Consider the following 22,946-nt stretch of genomic DNA (forward strand, 5'->3'; position numbering starts at 1 on the left):
ATGAAAGTTTGATGCAAAATTGGGCATGTATTTCAAGTCTTTGAAGTGGCGTGATAGAACATTCCTCATCATGCACTCACATTTTCCCAACACACCCCGAAGATGTATTGATCAAAAGTTGGGCCGGCATTTTAAATCCTCCAATTGGAGACATAAATAATTATCAACAAGGTATCTTGACAAAGTTTTAGTAGTCAAGATAACTGAGTCACACCGCAACACTAAATTAGGTGCTTCTTGGGAGGCAACCCAAGGTATTTTGTTGTTTGTATTTGCATTGTATAATAGACATCAGATCTTCGCACCCATGGTGCCACATGTATGTTCATAACTCTCTTGTTTTGGATTTGAATGTTGGGAACACTGTATGATATTAAGTTGAGGGTGGGGCTACTTGTTGGTGTGATGTCCTCCTGGGGTTTTTGTTGCCATGCCTCTTTTCCCCGAAGTCTTGTTCCTAGTAGAGCCGGCATGTTTAGGCGTATTATGTTTGTTTTGTGATGTATTATGGTTAACTAGAGAAAAATAAGTATCTAGAGCAGTTGGCATATTTTTGTTTATTTTTAAGACTAATAAACACCTCTCCGTTGGTCTGTTTATAACTATGTGATATGCATTTATATATGGCTACTATGAATTCTTTTATGGCATTAGTACTAGGGACATGATAATCACTGCTAACAATTGAATGAACCAAATGGGTAGTAGCTTGTGATGTACCATTGTGCCATGTGTGTGTGAGGTCTTACTCAATTCTGTGTGTGTGTTGAATCTAGAACTTTCTCGGTTAGTCTTACCTTCGTTGAAAGATAGGGGTTAGGAACGGATCATTGGCCGTTTTGAATTTCAAGTCACTTTTTGTCCTAAATGACCTTCCCTGTATGCATGATATCTCTTGATCCCTATTTTAAGCCTGAATTGACCATTTCTTTCTATGACACCCATCACCTTCCCAATTAGATCATAATAAACCTTTTTTGGCCCTGGTCCTTCTTGGATACTGTGCACCTTGACTTAGGCAAATAACCTAAGTTGAGGGTGGCTATCATAGGGGTTCATGATGTGAAATGTGTATGAAGAGAGGTTGAATAAAAAGAAAAGATTTAAATGATGGATGTGGTATAAAAAGAATAAGAAAAGAAAAAGATGGTGAAAAGAAAGAACAAAGTGTTAAAAAAAGAAAACCCCACTCATCCGGAATATGTGTGACCAAGAATGAATGAAAAATGGAAAAAGTCTAAGAGGTGGGACCCCAAAAGAGCAGTGTAGTATAAAGGAGGCTTAGTCACTTTGAATATTCGTGAACACCATTCCAGCCCCAAACCTATATTACAAGCCGAAGAAAAAGACCTATAGTGATCCTAACTTACCTGTCTGGACACCTTGGTAATGAAAATAAGGGAAACCATATGGTATTTGACATGCATTGATTGAAATTTTTTTCTGAGAGTAAGTGTCTCTTGACCGTCCTCGCATTGACATGCTTGAGTTCATATATAAGTGAGGAGGGACTTCTTTGTTGTAAGGGAACATCGGTTGCATTGCTAACTGTTTACTTGTTTGGGTAGTGTAACTTGTAGATATGCATGGTTATTGTTGCTAAATTGATGCCATATCTTGATTCCTTTGGGGTGACATTGTTAATTTTGATTGATATGCACAATTGGATTTATAAGTAATTGAACGTGGAGAGTGGCATGAGTTTTGAGCTAAACTTGATAATCAACTGTGATAAGTATCTTATGTGTCTCTTGGTTAAGCATCGTAGTATGGTGTTATGTAGTTGCTTAAGGACAAGCAATTGTTTTAAGTTGAGGGTATTGATGTGCTAGATTTTTGTAGCACATTTAAGACTTTTTAACTAGAAATAATTGTAAGTTCTTAAGTAATTACTGGTGTTTTGATGTTTTTTCTTAAGATATTGTAGGAAAGTCAAGATGGATGGAAATAAATAACAATGGACAGAAGAGCTGAAATCTGGTGTAAATAACTTGAAGTGTAGCTGAAGTCAATTCTGAAGCGCCGTCATACATGGGACAGACTGTCAAAGTTGCCGTCAAGCTTAGACCGAACCTGAGAAGCTGAGATGAAATGGGATGACATTTAGGAAGGGCCGTCAAATATGTCACAGACATCAAAATTGCCATCATCCAGAGGTAGAATATGTTGATTTTCAGTGAAGTTGTGACGGCAGTTTTCATGCCTCGTCAAGTTTTTTTGACATGCCATCAGGTTTGCCGTTTGAAGAGTCAGAAGATAACACTTTACTGGAATCTTTGACAACATCTCGCATACATCGTCAGGTATCTGACACGCCGTCAAAAGCATCATCATCTAATCCGAAGAGAAAACTGAAACTTTAATTTTATTTCCTTATTTAGGGTTGACTAAGTAAAGACTTGATTTAGGGTTTTTAAAGAGATTGATCATTGTCTATTAGACAAAAAAATGCTGGGAAAAGAAGTACGTACATTGCTCTTTTTCACTAAATATTCTTCTTGTTTCTTATCAACTATTTTTGGGTTTCTACCTTGTGATTAAATTGAAGAAACTAATTGTTGTTTTCCATCCATTCATAAGTTTATCCTTAGCATCATGAATTCAACTTTTTATTCATTCATCAAATCATGAGTGGCTAATTAAATTACCCGGAGTTATGGGAGCTATGGAGTAGGGTTCGATGGGTTACTAGGTATTTAATATATTCAAAGAGTAGTAAAACGTCTTGAAATTATCTTGTTTTAACTGAAATCTATTAGTTGCAAACATTAGATTATGCCTTAGGTTTTATTTGCCTCTAACAGAGAAATAGACTAGAGGTCGTGAATTATCAGCAGGGACTCGGAAGCTACCATTCTTCTGTTTAATGATTGATGCAGTAACTGGATTAATCTACCTGAGATAACATCTTATTGGAAATAGATAAGTTATCTAAGTTTGAGAGAATTAGATAATAAATTGTCTGGTGAGGTCGAGAGAAAAGTCAGAAGTATCATAGTCAAGGATAGTCTGCTATTTTACTTACTTCAAGAATACCAAGCACTACCTAGTACCTGTAAAGTCCCAAAAGCCATGGTGAACATAACTCTGGTTTCCCATTTATATTGATTACAAATATTAATATTGAAGTGACTTCATTACTTGATACTTTCAAAAACCCCATCTTAATTTTATATTTTAGTACCATTTGTTTGAATTGAAATTGTAGCTATAGTTTCAAATTATCTTAATCGTCACTCACATTGTTCCCTGTGGATTCGATCCCGACTCCAAAGTTGGGTAAATATATTGACGATCACTGCCTTACACTAATTTGAGGTATAAGTTGAGTGTTATCAATGAACTCCTAGAGTTGGATGATATCCCTCTATATTGTCATCAGGCGCACGGACATTAGATCTTCTTGGAGGTATGATCTAAAAAGTGAACACACAAGAATTAGAGCAGATTCAAGACCTTAAACTCTATAGCTTGAACTAGAACAACAAGAAAAGGAAACATTCCTAGATTCTCATAGCCTCCCCCTTATAGGTGTGGCACGCTAAACACTTATAAGAGATATTCTACTCAACACAGCTTTGTGGACTCCCAGTTGACCTTGAACCTAAGCACTCTGATACCACCTCGACAAGACCCAAACCAGGGCAGGTTTGTGTTGACGTCTAACAAGGACCGAAGACCTCCCCCAAAACCAAAACCAAAGAACACCTTACAATGTTAGATTAATTCAAAACATATAACAAGATTAGAGAACTTAAAATTAAAGATATTATGATATGTCTATAACAAAAACCAACAACAGCCATTCAACACCACCTATTTCCACAGTAGTCCAACAAAGCCTCTACTAAATAGAATGTCCATAAGGTGCCGAGACATGCCCCGACTATAGCCAAAGGTAGTATCTAATAGACAATAACTGAAAAAGAAAACATAATCCAAAATAGAGCCTTTTGAAGAATGGAATCTCACCACTTCAAGTAGACTCTACATTAACCACAGTCACTAAGTAGGGGGAGTAGAAGTATGGCCATGTCCCACATAACTTGGGGATACAGTGACCAAAGATGGTCCACGGGGTGAAAGATAACATGTAACTTAAGGATAAAGATAAAATAATATCATAAATTCAAACCAAGTCTGACCAATGCACATAACCCTATTCAAATACGTACACACATATATATGCGTATACATATATATATATATATATATATATATTCCGTGTTAGAAAAGGGAACAAGGTTTAACATGCACTTTAAAACATTAACCTGTATTTTGTAGTTCAACTATCATAAAAAAGGACCCACAGGCTATATGGGTCTTAGTTCACACCCCCTAGTCTGGCCCCAGTACGTGTAGACACATAAATCGGAGAATAAACTTATAAATATGCATGGGGGACTAGAACCCTCCAATCATAAAATAAGGTGACTTATTCACCCGATCATGAAATATGCTATAGGGGACTCAATCCCTCCACTCATAATAATAACAATAATGTGGAATTGAACCACATGGTCACAAGCAAGAGGACTTGAATCCTCAACCATAACAACCCTTGTACTAGCTAACGCAGTTTCCAGTATTGGTCAGTCAGACCTCCACTTTCACGGCTCAGCTACACATCCCTATTTAAGGCCCAATTAAAATAGCTACCATACATTCCTATTCATTGAACCATATTACACATTAAGGCATTCATTGTCGGTATCATCATACCAACTTACTCTTGCAAGGTAACAACAACATGCAAAAACAATTATATCACTTTAGGAAAACAACTCCTTTTTTTAATTAATACAAGGTGGGGGAACACCAAGTTCCTTTGTTTTATAAAATTTTAACATTGTGTTTAAAATGCTTCTTTATATCATGCAATAGCTCAAGACTAGTTTAATTTTACAAATTCTAATATTTCGTATAATTAAAACCCAATTTCATATTATTGAGTTGGGGTCATAACCACTTCAAAAGCCACAAGCTTGGGAAAATCATAGTTCCCTAGTTATTCACCATACTTATGCACCCACAAGTTCAAAACTATAATTAACTCATGAAAATCACATGTAAACCATAAGAAACATTGGTTAATGCATAAATATTTAAAAACCCCAACCTTTGTTTCAAAACCAACATAAGCATCTTACAAACAATACCTTAAAACACATGATTTTAAAAAATTAACAACGAAGGAAGAGTAACATGCCTTAAACACTAAGAAATTTGGAGAAAAATCGACCCTTGAGCACTTAGATGACCAAGTTGATGAAACCCTAGATTAGCTTGCTTGAGGTAATTTAGAGAGCCTTTTAGAGTGTTTGATATGTTACTTTGATTTTTTTCTTAGTCATAATGACACCCTAAAGGGGTTATAAGTTTTGGGTTTCAATTTGGGTAGAAAGGTAAATGTCCAGAATGCCCTTTACTTAAAAGCTGAAAAAATTCCACCTTTGATTACGAGTCAATCGTTGACTCGTAACCACTCCTTACGACTTGTCACCACAATCCATAACTAAGAAAGTATCTATTACTATCACACACTATTTACCCTATGACTTGAATAGTACCACTCGTAATGAGTCCCTACAACTTGTAAAGTCCAGTCGTAGTCAACACAAAACCTAATTGGGTAAACACTGGACATCCTATGATTTGCACCTAATGACTTATAACAAGTCCATAGACTCATAGGGAGTCACTCGTACTCATAACAAAACTTGACCACTTGCTTAACTGATTTCATTATGACTTGGGTCCCTAGGTCATGTTACGACAAGCTACGACTCATAGGATTATTCGTAGTCGAGGCAGTGTGATCGAAGCTCAAGAATTTTTCAAGGGCCAAAATTCAGGGTATTTCTTATCCCCAATAGTCTGAAGGATCTAAAAAGTCCCAATATACCTAAGGTTAAGCTTGCCTCTCTTCCAAACCTCATTATACCTTTCATGGGCGACATATGAAGGAAGACACGATCACCAACACTGAACCTTAGGACACTAGTTACGATGTGCATAACACTTTTTGCTACTCTGGCCACTTAAAGTCTATCCTGAATGACTAAAACTCAAATCAAAGGACTAATGATGTAAGTATGCACCTCGAGGTCTATTCTTAGAAACATCAAAATAACCAATGGGAAAGTTGCAATGCCTTCCATACAAATCCTTAAAAAGAGCTATCTCGATACTGGAATGATAACCATTATTATACACAAACTATACCAATGCTAAATATTTCTCCCACTAACCACCAAAGTCCATTACATAAGCACGGAGCATATCCTTTAAAACTAAATAGTATGCTTCGACTAACCATTATTTTGGAGGTAAATGTTGTACTAATATCAACTTGAGTACCCAAATCCTCTTGAAAAACCTTTCAAAGGTATTATGTGAACAATAAACCTCTATCTGGGTGATAGACACTAGTACACTATGAAGACAAACTATCTCATGAATATAAATACGGGCCAAACATTCAGCAATGAAAGAAACTTGTATAAGAATGAAATATGCAGATTTGGTCAATCGATCCACAATGACCCAAACACTATCAGAACCACGAGAATTATGAGGCAACCCAGTTATAAAATCCATAGTGATTAGTTTCTATTTCCACTCGAGAATGGGTAACCTCTAAATCAAATCACCAGGATCAAATTCTTGGTCTTTACCTATTAGTAACATAGGTAATAAGCTACAAAATATGCTATATCCTTCCTCATACCACCCCACCAGTAATGCTATCTCAAATAATGATATATCTTAGTCACTCCCAGATGGATGGAATATCTACAATAATGAGCCTTATCAAAAATTCATCTAATCTAGTCACCCACTCTCAACACATAAACTCGGCCTCTAATCATCGAAAACCTATCTAGATCAAATGGGGCATCCATAGCCACACTACTCGACACTTTATTTTAAATCACTCTTAATCCAACACCACTAAATTGATGCGCCTGAGTCTTATCATTCGAAGAAGACCTAGCTTCTACGAATGCCAATACACAAATAAATTTTGGAAAATAAAACCTAACCATCTGGTTGGCCAAAGACTTAACCTCTAAGGCCAAAGGCCTCTCTTAAGTCAAAAGATGTTCCAAACTACCCATGCTATTTGATGCACGCTCAAACTACACCTCCTTACAATGATAAAGTGGTCACTACAAGAATATAGTAACCCAACTAGGTTGGGGTCTAATCCACAGGGAATACATGAAACTACCTCTCAAACTTGCTGAAATCATCAAGTAGTGCAAAAAGTAAATGGGATGAAGAGTTGTTATGTACAGTAAAACATAACAAAACTCAAATGATTTGGGTTGTAAACAATCAAAAATGAAAACTAGGACTATGTTCCCCCTAGATTTCTAACTCCAAAGGTTTATCGTGATTCTTTAAACAATCCTAATATCTTACATGCAGAATCTGATAAGTAATTTATGACAAATCATCTTGTGAATGCTTTAGTGAATTTCACTCTTTATCTTTTAAGTATTAGAGTGTCGGCTTACTAACCGTTATCCTGGGTCCCAGATTAACTATTATCTTTTGAGTCTCTAGTTAATTAGATGATGAAAATTTTATTAAGTAGATGAATATGATTAGCTTATATTGACAATTAACTCCGAATCACTTATGATCTTTTTTTCCTACTCTATATATTTATTGTGAAGCAAGTAGTGAATAAAGGGGGTATTTTTATTTTTTGAATTGCTAATGTCATGACCCAACTTCTGATTCATGATGGCACCTACCATACCACACTGGTAGGTAAGCGAATACTGTAACCTGAAGCTATTGCAATAGGTTACCTTGGTAAGAATGTCCAACATGGACCCTATATATGAACACAATATATAACAACAATATTTCACAACTAAGGACAACCGATATTCAAACAAAAATCCCATGACCTAATAGTATTAATACAAGATCTTCTAAACTCGACAATAGGAATTTACAATCTCAGAACCTAAAATTTGTTGAATAATCTCATACATTTTTCTTAGAAGAAAAAGACAAATAAGGATACAGGGGAAATAGGGAAACTCGATCTCCAAGAGCTCACACTATATCCGAATAGTCAACTAACATGAACTAGCTCAATGGTGGTATCTAGAACATGGGTTTCCACCAAAAAGGTATAGAAGTGTCGTATAAGTACTAAAACACAGGTACTCACAAGGCATCATCAGTCGACTGAGCTCAAATATAATATAAAGCAAAACAATAATCTTAAAGTCAAGGGATAGGATCAAATCTGAATCTGCTTTGATACCACTATAACAATATCTATACTACTAAGGAAATAACATGACATACTATCTTAATATATTCCATAATTGCCATAACAACTGAGTATCATTTTGAAAGCGTAAAGTCAGATACACAATAGCAAAGCATCTAATTTCCATAATCATGATCAACCATTTTAGAACAAAAATCATAAGAACTTACAACGACGTCCCATACCACCGAAAAGTACACGAAATAAGGCACAAAAAAGAACTCGCCACAACATTCCATGGCATCGGAGAGTAGATGAAAGAATACCAAACAAGAACTCATCACGGTGTCCCATACTATCGAAGAGAACACCAAAAGAATACAACCAATAATACAATAATGTACAACTATTCCATCAATTGACCAAAACCGCGGGTAGCTCAATCCCACTATGGCTCATTACCTAAATTCACTTCCAAATACCTATACCGTAATTTAACATAAAGAAAGCAACATTGTCATAGCATAGGAATTTAGTCATTAATTCTATAATTCATTGATAAATACTGCGAAAAGTCGATCCTAGTTATCCTTATCCTTCCATGAATCAATTGATTATAAGTCTTACCATTACTAGCCATCAAATTGGGGAAAACTACACGCTACCCATATTATAGGTTCTTCAACTATCATAAGGCCATTCTTTAGCTAGCATATTCATGATATGAGTTATCAATTAAGCCATCTCAGCCTCACATATTATAAGATAATTTAACTAACCATCATGCAATACTAGTTTCATAATCACAAAGCATGGCACAACCTTAAAGATTAATTTCCATATTTTAATCAAGCAAAGTCCACCAACTTGTTTACTAGGTTTCAAGCCTCCAAATAGAAATCATACATTTTTGAAGTAACTAGTTGTCACATAAGCCAGCTTACTAGGCAAGAGTTCATAATATAACCTCTTAATCAAGTCAAGGATATATATTTTAGGTTAGCCCTTGATCCTATGCAAAATTCTTCATACCACTAAGTCTTAACTCAATATTAGGCATAGGTTTCCTCTAGTTACTAATTTAGCATAAACAAGGTTCACACCTCTTATATAGTGATTTGGAGCATGAAATGAATAGCAATATACTAAGAGAGACCTCATATATCAAGCACATAGGTGGTTGGCCTCACATAGCCTAACCTTACAAATATAAATGAATATAAGTAAATTTGCCCCACATGACATCATAATGTTCTTACCTCTTCCGAATTCACTAGGCATCATCATAATAACAACATATTCCTCTTGATTCTCTAGGCATCATCTCAATATCACATATCCCTACAGATTCACCGAGAATAATCATAATATCACATATTTCTCTAAATTTACCAGGCGTTATCATAATATCACATATTCCTTTGGGCTCACCGAGCATCATGATAATATTAATATATTTTTTTGGATTCACCGAGAATCATCATAATATCACATATTCCTTCGAATTCACTAGGCATCATAATATCACATATTTCTCCGAATTCATCGGGCATCATCATAATATCAATATATTCCTCTGGGTTCACCAGGTATCATTATAATATCAACATATTCCTCTGGATTCATCGGGAATTATCATAATATCACATATTTCTCTGGATTAACTAAGCATCATCATAACATCACAAGTCTCCCAATCAACATTCACATGCATTGCCAAACCAATAAACATACAGAAAAGTTCACAATATAAAGAAGTATGGATGTCAGATAACACTTGCCATTTCACCTTACTAATAAGATTCTCACATAACATGAGCATAAACAAGAGCATGAGTATTTACAAAACATTCACAATAATCACCTAACAAGATTATTTAAGTTATGATCATAAGATAATCTGATAATCGAGTTCAACCATCACAACTCCTATATATATATATATATAGTCTAGACAATCTCCACCTATCTAGGTCACTAAGCATTTGCGCTTAAGGTGGATTAAGCCCAACTTCTAAATCTCGAGAATGCCAAGCTTTCTAATATAAGTCTAGATTCTACCCAAAATTAAGCTAGGTCATCTATACCACACCATAAAGGCTTACAAATTAGTTCTAGGTTTATAGGGAAAGTCTCTTCAAGAATCCTTCCTAAGTCAACCCAACACCAAGGTCATCTCCTATCTAGGCGTTATATAGGTCAAAACACACCTAAGGATAAAGAAGTATACCAATCATGTCTTTATAAAATAGCTACCATGTTCTCACACTAGTATGAGACCATAAATAAGATTACCAAGGTCCTAGACTAAGGGTCAAATATCATACCTTACCAATTAATACCCTATAGCAATTAATAAATCCCAAGTTCCCCATTTAATCAACTATCGTATAAATTCGCTACTTAATCTTGCAAGATATAAATGGTTACATTACAAACAAGCTCAATCTAGTCTACGAGTAATCCTAACCTACCTTAAATCCAAGCAACTCACGAACAAATAAGCTTTTTATTCCCTTTTCATGAAGCTTCCTCTTCTACAAACAGTGCTATCAATAATGCAATCTCAGCATTACAACAAGAATGACAATACCCATTATATTACCATTGTTCCATGAGTTTCAAATAGACATCAAAACCCCAATTGGGTTTCACCCTTGGAAAGGAGTTTCCAAGACCATCCCATAACCTAACTATCTATAGAGAGTTAAAAACCTTAAGTAATTTGAGTCAGTCACTCAATTTAGAGGCTACAATTGACCCATAATAATTTAGGGGTTTTGACTCTAGAAACCATGAAATCAATACAAAATTAGAGAAATTCTTACCTTAGATTATAGCAAAAATCAACCACAAAAGTTGTTTGAGCTCCAAATCAACCCACAACCCACACTTAGAAGGTTTTACACTCAATCAGGATTTTTAGGTTTAGAGGAAGGCACAAAATGGCTAAATTTCATGCAAGATAGCACCTAAATATGGACCACCTAACCCTCTTATGGTGTGGTCGTGGTCTCCATGTCACCGCATTCACAGCCTTACAGTTGAACCTTCTTTGATGCGGTCGCACCTTCTTTGATGCGGTCGTAACACCTCAGTGCATGCCATGCATGGCTAAAGCTTGGAGCTTGACTCTAAGCTTCAGCCAATGCCTCAAAATGCATTCAAGGTCTATTTCAAACAAATAAGATCTGAAACCCTATATTTATTTATGTTCCAGATATATTTGCAAAGTCGAATTTCACATACGAGTCTATTTACTAAAGTTCTTGCTAGTGATCAATTAGGACCAATGAAAACTTCAAATTAAGGAAAGGGGTTCTAAAACCCAAACAAACCATCAGGTAACCAAACTGTCAGTCCCCACAAGTCATTAATGACTTTGGATGGCTATGGCAAAGCTCTATCTGATCAACCAAGCAAGAATATCAAAAATGATCCGAAGGGTCATTACAACTAAGAAATCTATTAAACTAAAGATGATCATAATACATGCAAGAGTATGAGTTTTGGAACAATATTGCACTCCTCTATATTATTATTCTGCTAGAGATTCCACAACCCTAGGTAAGGGATTTAACCGCTCATTGTATAGAATTTATCAATCGAATTTATAATTTAAAGAACTAAATAAATCTCAAAATAAGTTACATCAAAACCCCAAAGCCTTAAATTGAATATCAAACTAAAATTCAAGAACAGAATCCCAAGATCAAAATCTAATCTCAGAATAACAATATATGTTTGTGAATGATAAGAGTGTGTTAACATGCCCCCAAGGTCATATTATAGTATCCAAAGGCCTAAACTAGCATACACTGAATAAAAAAAGTCAAAAGGGTATTTATAGATTACATGGAAATCCTAGGAATTTGATCCAAAATGACTGTAAAATGTTGAGTTGGTGGCCACCTACAGACCCACCTACAGGCCGTGGGTGGCACTTACATGGTGTAAGTGAGGGGTCGTAGGTGCCAGTTCCAAAACTTTACTCTATGATTCTCAACTTCTGTCATTTACCCTGTGACCTATGCATAGTAGGTGGCACCTATGCTCCACAGGTGCTGGTGCAGGTGACATATTTTCATCTTTTAACTTTGTTTTCTTCCAATTAGCTCCATGAACCAGTTTCCTGCCAAATTATCTCAATAACACATTAAATCTAAAAAATAACCTTATGTACATGCATATTTCTTAGTTTTAAGCATAAAAAGTGCTATGAAAACATTCCACATCATGACCCTCAACATAGACCTTTCCATGTCTTCACGCAATAAAAAACAACTAATAAATAGAATGAGGCTTAACTAGGAGAATCCTAAGACTTCTATTATAGTAAATCATCATATTTAAGCTCAAAACAATTACCCTTCTCCAATTTTAACATTTCAAAACCAACTATATATACCAATGAAGCATAATAATGTGACACAAGGGAAGCTAACAAGTTACACTACCCAAACAAATAAGAAGCTAACAACACAACCATGTATCCTCACAATAAAGAAGTCCCACTCACTCAATAGAATCATGCTTTTCAATGTAGGGATGATCTAGAGGCAGTTACACTCACAAGGAAGTTCCAACAATATGCATTGAATACAATAGGCTTGCCATTATTTTCTTTACTTTAGTTTCCAGACAGTCAGGTTAGGATTGCTATAGGACTTTACATTACTTGTAATGTAGGATTGGGAGATGGTATGGTACATTTAGGAATACTGTAACTAAGCCTTTATGGTAGTACAATTACGTTTGGGGTCCACTTATCAACAAAATTTCTTTTACTACACACTTATTTCTCCCTTTTTATTCTTTTATTCCACATTTAGGATAAGTGTGGTTTCTTATATTCTTTATTTTTCTTTTTTTTTCTAGTTTTTTCTTTTTATTTTGCTTTTGTTTTTAGCAGACCCATCCCTACTATTTTTTTCTCTCATTTACCCTTCTTCATACCAATTTCAAATTATGCACCTCTATGATAGAGACCTGAAACTTAGGAGATTTGCTTGAGTTGATGATCATAATGTTCAAGTACGACCAGGGCCAAAACAAGTTCATTATAAAATAAACTTGTTAGGTGAAAGGTGAAATAAGAAAAATAGTCTATACAGGCTCAAAATAGGGATTAAGGGATACTTATTCATATTTGGAAGGTCATTAAGGCTATAAGTGGACTTATTTGAAAAACGGCTTGTGATCATTTTCTAATTGACTTTCCAATAACCAGGAAAGACTAACCGAGCCAGTTCTAAATTCAACAAACAAATGGAACAAAGTAGTATCTCACATACATATTGCACGGGGTTGCATCACAAGTTACTACCTATCCGGTTCATACAATTGTTAGTTATGATTATCATATCCCTGATACTAATTCCATAATAAGAATCACAATGGTCACACCAATATACATATCATATAGTTCAAAAATAAATTTTTGGAGGAGGTATCAATTTTCTCAAAAATAAAAACAAAGTATAATAATTGCCTTAGATACTCATCTGTCTCCGAGTTAAAAAAATCAAAACACAATATGAAACAACACACTATAAGAGATAAATATGTTGACTCTACTATGAATAAATTCTAGGGAAAATAGGCCCGACAACAAGAACATATTAGGATATATAGACCTAAAAGTAGCCCCACTGTAAACTTATAATCATGTATTATCCCTAATGCATTAAACTGATATAAAATAAGAGAGTTAATAACATACTTGTTGCACTATAGGTGCAAGGGTTCGATGTCTATCACAATAAAATAACTACACAAATAAGATAATACCTTGGGTTGCCTCCCAAGAAACACTTTACTTAATGTCACGGCATGACATGGCTATATTGGTAAATCAGTCTTCACCAATAAGACCATGGGTAGCCTCCCATGCAATACTTGATAAATATCGCATCACAATGTGGGTACATTGATTACTCAGTCTTCATCAAGGTAGCCAAAGGGTTGGCATTAAACTTTTATTTTGACTTTCAACTTATGAATTGCTCCCTTAAGTTTTTCTATAATTTCTACTATGCTCAAGGGGTGGTGGTATAAAAATAAAGGAGTCAAGCAATAGAAGTGGCATGTTGCAAATCTTTGTCCTTAAGTGAGGAATGTAGTTTCCTGATTTCAACACAAAAAATTCCAGAATAAAGACATAGTATTAAAAGGGTCAATTTTCCACCCCCATATAAACCCAATAACATGTGATTTCAGTCATATTTCACCCAAAATATATTGTTTCTCTCACGTTTCTCTCAAGAAAAAGATAGGGTTCTCAATTGGAAATTCAAATCTAAGACTCAAATTCAAGAATCTCTCCGTCAATCTTCATAGAATCAAGAACTAAGGTAAGCACTGTGTTGATTCATGGACTCCTTTAATCCATAAAGCTCAAGAACCCTATTTTAAACTATATGTCATGATGTTATTATTTTGAATTGATTATGTTCATGTTTTTATTGTTGTATGATTTCCAAGATTGTATCTTTATCATGTTTGTATGAAACCATGTTAGTATAGGGTTGAAATTCATTTAATTGAGTTAAATTGTGGAACCATGTTGTATTAAATTGATAATCATACCTATGCCCTAAGTGTGCATGCAAGATTTTTGATGATATACCCCAATGAATGAATAATGATCAAGTACTTACTTTCAATGTGTCAAGATTATTTCATGCCTCTTAAGTTATGCTATACCTATTTGATTAAGATGATTCCCATGCTAAACCTATGCGTTGTAATTGCTTAATGAGATGTTCATAAGATTAGAAGCGCGAAATTATGCCATGTTTATACGCATTACTATACATGTACAACATTATGATGATCATGTGCTTCATGAAATTCCCAACTATGAAATTATGATTTGTTGATATTGGTCATGTGATTAAAAGTGTCAAGCCTTGTCAGTTTCATTCTATCGAGTGTACCTGTACCCAACAATTTAGTTGTGTGACTTAGAGTCTTGTTATGTTTTCAACAATACTCTCAATCAAGCCATGATCAGTAGAATTCTGTAAGTCATGAGACTCAGGAAAAATCAGTAAACTCAGTATTAGTCTAGTCCCATTTAGTAATCTCAGTAATTTAAAAAATCTTAGTGATCTCAATCAATCATCATATCTCAGTAGCATTTCATCAGTCAACGAAACTCAGTGAACTCAGTTTAGCTTCACTAAATAATACCATTAGTATCAGTTTAGTTTAGTTTATCAGTTCAGTGTCTATTCAGTTAGGAGTAGGATTCAGCATCAAGTGAACCCAAGGATGGGGACTCACCTATTTTTTCAGTGGAGGGTGTGATCCTTAGAAGCAATCCTTGCATTTAAGAACTATGTAACTGGAATAGGTTGAGATGTACCTCTATGTGTAGGGCTACTAATACATCTCATTTGGTGTTATTCCTATAGGAGGGTTGACAGAAGAGCTTTCTATCAGAGAGGGTTACCTTACAACTTGTCTTTACTCATGACACGGTATTGAAACCATTCTAGTTGGGTTTATAAGTTGTACCCCACCATTTCAATTTTGGGGCATGTCAATTAGATAGTTACCTCCCACCTTCTTAGTTTCAGTCTCAGTGTTACTCTCAGTAATAGAACTCAGATAGTTCTAAAGATTTTAGGACTGTTAGATACAACTACTTAGTATAGTATGAAACTCAGCTAGTTCCATCATAACTTAGACTATCAGATACAATCGCTCAGTATTAGTATACTAGTTATATGAAACTTATGTTATTAGTATTTATCTTTTGGACTATCAGATACAGTCAACCAGACCAGCTCTTCATAATTAAAACTATCAAAAAACAATTATTCATGTATCCATAATGTAGTATCAGTCCTTTAGTAGTCAGTATTCCAGCATTAGTAAACTCAGATGTCTGTAAATATATATTATTAGTAGACTAAGTAGTCAGAACTCAGTATTCAGTCCTATTATAATCTCAGTTATAGTTACATATTAATGTATGTATTCTCACATTCATATCATTCAGTCAATTAGTGTTGTTTATGCATATGAACCCTTTTTGCATTCAGCCTACCTCACTTGTATACCAGTATATTCAAAGTACTGAATCATTTATGCCATGGTGTCTTATACCATAGGCTTAGAGACACGAGCTCCAGAGCATCAGTAGATTCTAGATATCAGTAGTTAGTCAGTAGTGAGTCCTTATCCTTCGAGAATGATATGATTTTTTAATTCATTATTTTAGTACTTAGTTATTTAAGTAGTCGGAGTTAGTTAGGGACATGTCCCACCAACTTTACTATTTTCAGATAGTTTATAGGCTTTCAGACTACAGCATGTTTCAAATAGTTTATCTTAGTTTTGGGTATTGTGATACCCCACTACAAATATTGTATTATATTCAGTATTAGTTTATTTTTGAACCTTATGGACTTACAACTTATATTCCACATATTTACCTTGTATTATTCAGTGCCTAGTTACAGATATCAATCATGGGTTAGCTTGTGGTCTTTCGAGGCCATGAGCACCGTGTAGCATTCCAAGTACCAGATTTGGGGCGTTACAACATACATCAACCATTGAATCCAGTTTTCCTTAAGAGTTGTAAATAGCCAAGTAAAACCTATAAAGCTTTTGACTAAACTCCTTTTTTTCTTTTGCCAAGAGCTTCAATGTGTATAGCATGCTCTCATTATGCTCCCATAATATATTTATCATACTCCTACAGTAATGCAGTATATCAAAAGGATAAAGATCCCTAAATAAAGATTCATCATCACTCAACACTTCCATTTGTAAATATGTCATATCTAGAAGAGTATCCAAATATATATAAAAAATAAAACCGAAAACATCAACAACTTCCATCAATAACTCTTAACCATATTACGATGCCAAAATTTTGATGCATGATCAAACTACACCTCCTTATAAGGATAAACCAGTCATGCCAAAATGTAGTAACACAACTAGATTAGGGTCGAATTCATTAGGAAGATGTGGAACTTTCCGTTAAAACTGATGAAATCACTGGGCTATACAAAAAATAAATGAGGGTTTTTGCTCTAAATAGTAAAGTGTAACAAAACTCAAATGCTTTGGGATGTAAACAATTAGAAATGAATACTGGGATTGAGTTCACCCTTGCTTTCTAACTTTGTAAGTTTATCCTTCTTCGTTGAACCATCCTAACATCTTGTATGTAGAATCTTTTAAGTTATGTATCACTAACCATCTTGTGAATGCCTTAGTGAATTTCACTCTTTACTTTTAATCCACAGAGTATCTCCTTACTAACCCTTATCCTGGATCCCAGAGTAACTATTACCTTTTGAGTCTCTAGTAAATTAGATGAAGATAATTATCTTAAGTAGATAAAGATTATTAACTTATATAAATAATTAAATCCAAATTATTATTGTTATCTTTTCTTTCTACTCTCTACCGCTCTTTGAAGAAAATAGTTGTAACACCCCATAAAATTATCTCCTAGTCTGAGCCTTAGAGTGTGTTCAGTGAAGTGAAAATCTGGTCCCAAAAGTTTGAGAGGTGTCTTCCCAAGTTTGAAATACTTTGAACTGTGTAGAATTTCCCTAATATCGACTTTTTATCATGTAGAGCATCGAATAACCTTTCTATTGATACTAAATTAGCCCAAATCCAATACTTGGGCAAAGAGTTAGAGCTATTTTAGTGAGACAGTGTGCCACCAGGCACTTTAGCACGTCGCGGAGCTAGCCAAAATGGCAATCGTCAAAATCAAGTGAGCCTCCACGATTATGGCGCATCGCGCCAAGGCCTTATTTCAGAATCATCAATTTTTATTACACCAATGCGATGCCATTGCGTCGCGGTGCCTTTCCAGTTCATAACCGACACGATTCCCACCGTATCGCGCCATCATGTAGTTTTCCAATTGTCCAATTTCCAGTGAGCTGGCACGATTATGGCGCGTCACACCAGCATGTAAATTTTGAATTTTTCATTTTAATTCCAAGGGCTTTTTGATCTTTTCCCACTCTGTTTCAGCCCCTATATATACCTGATAAAAGTCTCTCAGCTTTGTTTCCCATCTTCAACATAAAAACTAGGGTTTTAGAAAATCAAAACCCTTATTTCTTCTTCAAGCATAATCAATAGAGATCAAGAGAAATCAATAGGAATCAATAATCTCTCCGAAGAACTTTCAAGAAAAGAGTTTTTCCAAGGTATGTAGATGTTGATTCTTGGGTCCCTTTCATCCAAGAAGCTCAAGAACCCTTTTTCTAAAATTCAAAGATCTTGTGTTTATGGGTTTTAATATTTCATATGAGTTGAAATTGATGTTCCAGCTATTATTGAGTTGTGATTCATGTTTGTTTACAATGTTTTCAAGATTTGACCCTAGTATGTGATGCTCATGATAAACCCTCTTTAAGTTTCTTATTAGATGATGTGTTCATGCCAATTAGGTGTGGAAATAGTTAAATAAGCAAAGCATACGCCCCATATGATCGATAAAATGCTTATGTGAAGAATTAGGGCCAATATGAAATGTTGATTAGGAAACCCCAAATTGTGAGCAAGACCATGCATGCCTAGTATTTGATGAAATGCTTTAGTGAATGAATTGTGATATCATAGCATGAAATCCCAAATTAGGTGTAAACCCATGTATGCCTAGTGTTTGATGAAATGCCTTAGTGAATGAATTGTGATATCATGGCATGAAATCCCCAATTAGGTGTAAACCCATGCATGCCTAGTGTTTGTTCAAAGGCCTTAGTGAATAAGTTGAGACATGATAGTAGTAAATTCCCAATCATGTGCTCTTTAATACATGCTAATCCTTTAATACATGCAAAGTTCTTGATGAGTTAGTTGTGACATGATAGTATAAAGTTTTCCCAAATCATGTGCTATCAAATACATGCCAAGACGAATATACGTACGAATTATTTGATGCAAGACCTTGTTGAATGGAGTATGATCCTATAGCATGTTCCCCCTATGCTATTATATGTCTGTGATTCCTAAATGCTTGAATTGATGCCTTACTAATTGTGATGGTGAATACATGTTATAATTCCTAAATGCTTGAAGAGATGCTTTACTAATTATGATGATGAATGAATGACTGTGGTTAAGACTAGTCAAGAATGGTTATTTTTTACTTTTATGTTATTGAGTCTTGGTTTTATTTATACTCGACAATTTAGCTGCTGTCTAGATCCCATATCAGTGTTCATGATAATCCAAGTCGAGCCATGATTCTTAGAACTCAGTGAGTTATAAAACTCTGTATCCTGAGATAGATATAGAACTTAAGAAATCTTAGTAATCTTCAAAATTTTAGGATCACTAGTAATCTAGCCTCAGTGTTGTACTCAACTCAGATCTTGTAGTATCCAAGTATTCAGTTCTAGCCTCGGTAGTGACCGAGTAATCTATTCAAACTTTGTATTGTCAGTCAGATACTGTGATTTAGTAGTATTCCATCGGATATGGAACCAAGTGAATTCATCTTAAATTAGTCAGATCATTTAAGAAATATTATCAGTATCAGATTTAGTTTAGTTTATGTTCAATTGAGGATTTAGTTCAGAGTCTTTCAGTTGTGAGTAGGAGCTAGCACCAAGTGAGGAAAGGGATGGTTGCTCCCCGTCAGAGAGGCTGAGTTGATAGGACCAATTCCCTAAACTCTAAAACTACATAGCCAGTGTAGGATGCAGGAGTCATTATTAGTAGAGACTGTCACCGTTAGAGAGGTTTTACTATTATATTGCCTTAGGCTAACTTCTTGCGAGGGTCATTCGTAAGAGAGGCTTGACCAGAGAGGTCTTTAACTGTGGCATCGTATTGACACCCTTCCAGCTGGGGTTATAGGTTGGACCCTATCTATGGGAGATTGGGGTATGTCGATTAAGTAAATACTTCCCATAGTTGCAGTTTCAATATCAATCTTCAAAAATCAAGACTGCGAGGTATAGTCATCTATCTCAGTGAGGAACTTAAATAGTTCCATTGATTTATGACCCTCTGTCAGATAGGCTTGTTCTCAGATTTAGTTGAGTATTCTTGTTATTAGATCCAGAGATCTCCCGACAGATAGGCTTGATCTCAGTCTTAGATTTAGTTGAGTATTCTTTTTATCAGATCCAAAGATCTCCTAATAGATAGGCTTGATCTCAGTCTCAGATCCTATTGATTATTTTTGTTATTAGATCCAGAGATCTCCCGATATATAGGCTTGATCTCAGTCTCAGATCTTGTGAGTATTCCTGTTATCGGATCTAGAGATCTCCCGATAGATAGGCTTGATCTCAGTCTCAGATTCTTTTGAGTATTCTTGTTGTCATATTTGGACATGATCATTTTCTTATCATTGATAATAGATTCTGGAGTCATCCATTAGAGAGAGGTTGATCTCCAGTTCAATCAGTCGAGAGTAGTGAGCTCAGAATTTAGTCATTTATGTGAGCATATTCATTTAATCAGTTATCTGTATCAGATGATTTAGTGATTCAGTATCTCAGTATTAGTAGTGAGTTTAAATGATAGTAAAGAGGTATCCGAGTTTTAGTATCTAGGGTTGTGTTGATTGTGATTATGGTTTGTGCTTTTCTATATATGTTCTCGTTCGGTACTCTTATGATTATTCAGTTATGTAACTGTTCATGCATGAGCCCTTGTATTTAGCCTTACCTTATCTGCATACTCGGTATATTCCCGTACTAATGTATTTGCGCTATGGTGTCTTATTTGATACCATAGGTTTAGAAGCACGAGATCCCGAGTACCCTTAGCAGCTCAGTCCCAGTCAGCAGCAGTAGACATAGCAGTGAGTCCTATTCATTCGAGGATTATCCTTTTATCATTTTGTATCAGATTTTATTTATTTTAACTAGACGGACTTAGTTGGGGACATGTCCCATCAATTCCACAGTTCAGAAAGTTTAAAGGTTTTTCAGATATATGTATTAGTATTCAATTTAAAATTTTTTGTATTTTTACATGTTTTGAACCTTATGGCTAATTTTTGTATTTATTTTCTATATTATGCAGTGTTCAGGTACAGATATCAGTAGAGGGTTGGCTTGTGTTCCTTTGGGATTATGAGCACTGTATTACATTCTGGTTCCAGAAAATCGGGTCGTTACAAACTTGCTATCAGAGCCTAAGGTTCAAGAGTGTCCTAGGGAGTCTGAAAAGCCGTATCTAGTACAGTCTTATGCATGGGTGTGTTGTGCATCACATTTATGTACAAGAGGCTACAAGATGTTTTAGGAGCAGTTTCCCTTCTTTCAGTGTTCATGTCGTGAGAGTGAGCATGAGCTCAAGTTGATCCTCAGTATAATCTACTTCTTTCTTCCATTTATAGAGTATGTCACCTCGCAGAGATTATGTCCATGGGGTTGATAACCAGCCCCCTCATCCAGTAGATCCTAAGAATGAAAGTGTGTCATATACCAAGTTTTGGGTAGCTTTTCAGGCACTAGCCTAAGCTGTGACTAATGTTCAGGGAAACCGCCAGGCTGTAGCCCCACCTCGGCAAGATGGGGATTCAGCTACAGCCAGGATCAGAAGTTTCATGAAAATGAACCCGCCAGAATTCTTTGAGTCAGTAGTAGGTAAGGACCCATAACTTTATCTAGGGGAGGTAAGGAAGATTACCCAGATTATGCATATTTCTAAGGAGGATAGTGTTGAGTTAGCATCGTATAGGTTGAAGGATATTGCTTATGATTAGGTAGTGATTTAGAAGGAGGACTGATGGGAAGATGCAGCTCCCATAACTTGGCCAGAGTTTTAGGGTGCCTTTCTAGATAGGTTTTTCCTGTTGGAAATAAGAGAGGCTAAGGTAAAAGAGTTCATTAACCTAAGGCAAGTTTCCATGACTGTGAAAGAGTATTGTCTTAAGTTCAACTAATTAGCTAAGTATGCTCCCGACTTGATAGCTGACCCTAGAGTGAGTATGAGTAAGTTTGTGACTGGTGTGTTTGGGTTATTATTGAAAGAGTGTACAACTACTATTCTTAATAGAGATATGGACTTTGCTATAATTATGATGCATGCACAATAAATTGAGGCAGATAAGATAAAGGAAAGGGAGAAAGTGAACAAGAAGTCCAGGATAGGTAGACGTGGTTCCTCTTAGGCAGGGTCCTAGGGTGGTAGCCATTCCCATCATAGCCAGAGATTTCCTATCCCAGCTCTATCCTCATCTAGTGCACCTGGACCTGTGTTCGGGGGTGTCAGATCTTAGAATTCAGTCATTTATGTGAGTATATTTAATTAATAAGTTATCAGTATCAGATAATTCATTGATTTAGTATCTAAGTGTTAGTAGTGAGTTCAGATGACAGTAAAGTGGGATCTAAGTGTAAGTATCTAGGGTTGTGATGATTGCAATTATGGTTTGTACATTCGTTCGGTACTCTCATGATTATTCAGTTATGTAACTGTTCATGCATGATCCCTTGCGTTTAGCCTTACCTCATCTACATACTTGGCATATTCTTGTACTGACGTATTTACGCTATGGCGTTTTATTTGACACCATAGGTTCAAAGGCATGAGATCTAGAGTACTCTTAGCAGCTCAGTCCCAGTCAGCATCAATAGACATAGCAGTGAGTCCTCTTCATTCGAGGATGATCCTTTTACCACTTTGTATTTGATTATTTTTATTTTCAGTAGAAGGAGTTAGTTGGGGACATGTCCCATCAACTCCGCAGTTC

This window comes from Capsicum annuum, chromosome 2 (genome assembly GCF_002878395.1).
Source record: "Capsicum annuum cultivar UCD-10X-F1 chromosome 2, UCD10Xv1.1, whole genome shotgun sequence".
NCBI lineage: Eukaryota > Viridiplantae > Streptophyta > Magnoliopsida > Solanales > Solanaceae > Capsicum > Capsicum annuum.